The 5,366-nt window shown below is 51.3% G+C and overlaps 1 pseudogene across 1 annotated transcript; it reads right to left on the reverse strand.

The window, feature by feature from the left end:
* Positions 1-3,559: 3,559 nt before the first annotated feature.
* On the reverse strand, positions 3,560-4,331 carry LOC308256655 (RNA-binding protein 7-like; annotated as a pseudogene). Its single transcript has one exon. The product of its transcript is annotated as an RNA-binding protein 7-like (transcript).
* Between the last annotated feature and the right edge of the window lie 1,035 nt (positions 4,332-5,366).

Genomic DNA, 5,366 nt, shown 5'->3' on the forward strand with positions numbered 1-5,366 from the left:
GCTGACCCAGGTCTGCTCTCTCAGTAGGGCCTGGGGTGTGTGGCCCCCCTTCCTCCCACTTTGTTTACCCCTCCCTGTCTTTTTTTTTTTTTTTTAAATAGATTTCATTGATTTTTTACAGAGAGGAAGGGAGATGGATAGAGAGTCAGAATCATCGATGAGAGAGAAACATCGATCTGCTGACTTCTGCACACCACCCACTGGGGATGTGCCCGCAACCAAGGTACCTGCCCTTGACTGGAATCGAACCTGGGACCCTTCAGTCCATAGGCCGACGCTCTATCCACTGAGCCACTGGTCAGGGCACCCCTCCCAGTCTTACTGTTAATCCATCTCCCCTGCCGCCCCTTTTCTTCCAGTGAAAGGAATGTTATGCCCAACCTTTGCATATCTGGCGTGGCTGCTTCTGGTCTGAAGATGTGACAGCCCCACGTCCCACCCTCCTCTGCTGGACACCCCCATCTTTCTCTGTCTGCTTCTTTTTGCCCTGAAACTGGAGCCCTCATTCCTGTCCTTCCCTGGAGGCCCTCCATTCCCCTAGGGAGAGCTCACTGGGCTGAGATGGGTTTCCGTCCACCCCAAAGCACCAGGCTTGGGCCTAGGGCTCCTGTGGGCAGGCTCCAGGTCCCCAGAGCACGCGGGTGCCAGGGGCCTGTCTATCAGCCCCTGTGCTGCGCTTGTGTTCCCACGATAGGCCCCAAAGGGCTGCCCCTCTTCCTCTCAAAACTAGGACTCCTGGCTGAAGGAATGAACGCTTAGGATGTCAATGCAAAGTGAGGGTGGGGGATGCACGTTCTCTAAGGTCCTCCCTTAGAGAAGGGTCTTGAGTTACAGGGAAGGACGTGAACTTTGGCAACTATGGTTTACACAGACCAAAGCGAGCCTACATCCTGGGCGACACTGGGTGGTGGGAGAGCTGAGCTGGCACCAGGGGCCTGGGACTCCGGGCCACCTGTCCTGGCTGAACCTTGTCCCTCCTTCTCAAACACCTCCCAGAGGTCCATGTTGTCTGGACATTTCCGAGGCTGGCCTGCCCTGGATCCAGGGAGCTCAATGTCGGGCCATGTCCCCTGACGTTTTTAGCTGATGGTGGAGATGCAAAATTGATCCAACATTAGGGAGGACCCATGATGCAGCCAGGCAGGCGCAGGCTGAGCAGGACAGGGAGGAGCAGCAGAAGGGCCTCCTGGCAGCAGACAAGGGAAGGCGCTGGTCTGGGAACTGCGGCCCCTCCTTCCCACCAGTGGCTCGGAGCCAAGACTGGCCTCCAAGGGCTGTGGCAGGATTGTCATGGTGTCCTACAGAGAAATGATCCCGAGAGGAAGCAGGGGATGGGACCCAAGAGACAAGGCTAAGGAGTCATGTGGGGAGGCGGCACCCCTGCCAGTCCCATGTGTGTTGAGGAGAGACCCGAGTGGACCCTGAGGGCAGGAGAAGCGTCAGTGGTCATCTGTCAGGCCTGCCAGAAGCTGGGCTGCAGGCTTCAGCGCAGGCCTCTGGGGCTCACCCGTGAGGACCCGCCCCATTGAAGGTTCTTGTCTGTCTAAAGGTCAAGCCTTTCTATCTCGGCAGAGGTCGGCTGCCATTTAGAGACCTTCCCTGTGCCCAGCCCACGTGAATCTGACACCCAGACTGTCAGGTGGCTTCCCTGAGCTGTGTTGTGCAGAGAGACATGGCGTGAGGAGGGCTTCCTCCTGGCCCACAGACAGGACACACGGTGCCTCAAAGGACGAGAAGCGTAAATCACCGAACCTCAGACGTCGCACGAGAGGCCTGGAGAAACCACTTCACAGGAGGAGGGGCGGTACCAAGCCTCACCCAGAGAGTTAGTTACAATGGGACCCAGGTCTCAGGTCTGCAGCCCATGTCCCTCCCGTTGCCAGGGCAGCCTCGGCATATGACGCTCGCAGGACCCCTGGGCAGGTCAGGACAGACACCCAGACACCTGAAAGCACCAGTCCTGCCAGGCGGTCAGCAAGCAAGAAGGCCCTTGTGCCTCCCTCATCCGGAATCCGGCTACCTGTCAAGGTGTGCTCAGACCCCATGACGCAGCTGTGATACCCGCGGTGGCTACCTGTACTGAGGCCTCTGACCCCGAATGACCTGCACAGGGAGGCCGTCGCTAGCCTCTCAGGGCCCTTCTTCCCATGTGATTGGGGTCCTGGTAACTGCAGGATGAACCTGGCTGGTGAGCCTGTCTGTCCTCCCAGATGTCTGTCCTACTGCGCTACTGGGAAGACCTGGGTTTTCCAGAAAGGCAGTGCAGTCCAGCCATCTCTTCTTCCTCATCCCCTCGACCGAAAGGAGAGTGAGCACTGTGCTCCTGTCAGCAGCAGCCATGCCCTGAAACGGCCACCCGTGTCCTCCACACACGAGCGTGTCTTCCCTCGCTGCTTCTCCCCGGGCCCACCCGGTGTTTTCTGTTTTGTTTTGTTGTATGTTTTTAATATATTAACAACTAACAGTACAAAAATGCTATAATTATTGAAAAGGATCCAAATATAAAAAGGAGTGAATTTGTGCAAACTAGTTCTATAATTAAAGGGAAACATCTTGGTACATAAAAGTTTTAACAGGATGTACAATTTTTTAAATCAGTAAGTGTGAAAGACTTAACTCTTTCAAATGTTCAAACAAAAAGACAGCAAGTACAACCCCTATAATAAAATGCACACATACCCGGGGCACGTTAAAAATTGTAAATTTTTAAAGTTTGAGTAATAGAGGCAGCACTTAAAGGCTTTGTGAACCTTTTCCCAAACAAGCATACTTCCAGTAAATCATGTTATCTGACTCTGCATTTGCATTTTTGTTCTTCCTGAAAAGGAGAATTTACACTAACACTGAATTTTGAATTTAAAAAAGTACATTTAGAGATATTTAACTTTCTGATTGACTTCAGTTATTCAGTCAAACATGATTTAATGAGAAAGTTCTAATATTTTGGAATGAGATAGGAAGTGAAGATTTACACTTTATATCAAATTAGGGCAAAACTCAAAGAGCAAGACAATGAACTTACGTTCTCCATGAAGTTAAGCAATATGATTAATCCCAAACTTCACCAATAATGTTTCTCAAATGTTAGTAAAACCAATCACTGAAATTCCATTTTCTCATCTGTTAACAAAATACTAGTATATTTTAGACTACCAACTTGAATGTTTTCTATTATAGACACAAAATGTGATTCACTAATAAGCAGGTTCTTGCAATACAATAGATAATAGATCATTAAAATATTTGCTTTATGATACAACCAATAGATATAACATGTGTCTTCCTCAATTTCTAAAACGATTAGGAATTGTGGAACTTTCTTTTGCATAAAACACTTTCCTCTTCATGAAATCCTGAGGTGAAAGTCTATCAATGTAAAACTGTAATCACAAGTCTTCTCATTTCTGTATTAGACTATAGCTATATGTTTAAAAATTTTTATAAAGAAATGTGGCAACTTGTAAAACTGCTCTATACAGTTTTAACAAAACATTCCCAGACCAACTTGGTCCAAAGGACCTAGGATGACCCTATGAAAACAATGTCCTTTGAACACTTGTTAGCTCCAAGATGAATGCCACTTCCCAGCTCTACTGCTGTCTCTTCTGCTATCGTGGTCATGGCTCCAGCCATCGCGATTCCTGTCTGCATAGAAGTCATCACCTCTGTGTCCTCTCTAATGCTGCTCACGACTGAGTGTGTCTGTCTACTAGGGAGGGACGAGGACTCTGCCTGGCTTTACGCAGTGATGATGGTGTATCTTGACGCCATTGGGAGCTTGGAGACTTGTTATAACTATGATTGTGTGATTGAACTGATGGGGAAAATCCTGATCGATCAAGATGTGGAGAACCAAATTTCCCACCATATGACCTCTGTCTCAAAACGTTCATCCCTGCTTGTTTCTGAAAATTTTCTGGAGAAGAGAAAGTTCTCTGAATGACCTGTGGTGATGGAGTCATGTTATCCACAGTCCTTTCATGTCTGTTAGGAGATGGAGAGGCAGGGCGTGAATTTCCAACATGATGCTGGGAATATGACAAACTAACCTCCTGCGAGGCATGGCTGCTTCCTGATCTAAACTGAAAGTTGATGGGCCTTCCAAAAAGGCTTATTCCATTAAGGAGATTCATGGCCTAAGGAACAGACACTTCCTGTTTGAAATTCACAAATGCAAACTGCTTTGGTTTACCATCCTTATCTGTGGGAATTTTCACTTGGATCACTGGCCCAGCCTGCTGGAAAGGCTGGGAAAGGCGCTCCTGGGTCACTTTAGTGTCTAGGATGCCCACTAAGAGAGTAGGATCCACTTCCAAAGCCGCCGACCCCATCTCGGCGTCGCCCCCTCCCGGAGAGGCCGAGGGGTTCTCGCTGAGGCTCCCACTGCGCACTCTGCAAAGCTCATGTCCTCGCGCTCCCAGGCCCAGGCGTCACCCACGTAAAGGTCCTTCAAGCTCTCTCCCACCTGGTGTCAAGGTGCACTGACGGAGTGCGCAAGCTCCGAGGAGAGCGCTGGTTGAAGGCCACGTCTCCCAGGAAGGCTCGCGGGGCAGGCCGTGTCCACGCTGGACATGGGCTGCACTGACCTGGGAGCGCGGAGGCCTCCCTGGTCCCAGGGACGTGAGGCAGATACAGCGGCCGCATTTGAAGATGACCCTGAAGCACGTGTCCCTGTGCCTGGGCGACCAAGGGAATAGGCTGGCCCATCACACTCCCCTCAATGGCCGTAGTCCACTGGCTTCAGCACTGGCGAAGGTCTCTGGAGACAGCGCCCTCCTGGCCAGGCCCAAGGTGACCCACCGGGGACCTCCTCCTCTGCAGACGACATGGCCAGGCGTCTGGACCAGAGCACTGAGTGACTGGCAGCGGCCGGGGCCCACCTTGCTCAGTGAAGCGAAGGGACACAGAGGTGTGGTGCCAAGGCCACGAGGCGAGATTCTCCCTGTACCTGACCCGTGTGCGGAACTAGACCTGCCGCGGAGCTCATGGTGCGGGACGCTGCGAGGGTGACCCTGCAGCTGTGTGACCCTGGCCCGCATTTCGGCCCCGCCCGGTGCTTCCCAACAGGGCACTGCTCTCCTTTCCTTAGGCACTTACCACGAGCTGGACCCTTTTCCTGCACTGACTCACACCATCCTCACCACACCTACTAGGGGGGTACATCGTTAACCCATTTCACAGATGAAGGCAGTGAGGCACACAGAGGTCCATTGGGTGCGATATCACTGCTGCAGGTGTTTGAGAGTAGAAATTTTTGAGAATGCTTCCTCCTAGTCGACTTAGCCTTGAGTCCCATCTGTACCTCACAAAATAGCCTTGCAAGATAGAATACTGTCAGCTTTCTGAAGAACAGCATGACCCTGTAA

Source organism: Plecotus auritus, assembly GCF_963455305.1.
Source record: "Plecotus auritus genome assembly, chromosome: 8".
Taxonomy (NCBI): Eukaryota; Metazoa; Chordata; class Mammalia; order Chiroptera; family Vespertilionidae; genus Plecotus; species Plecotus auritus.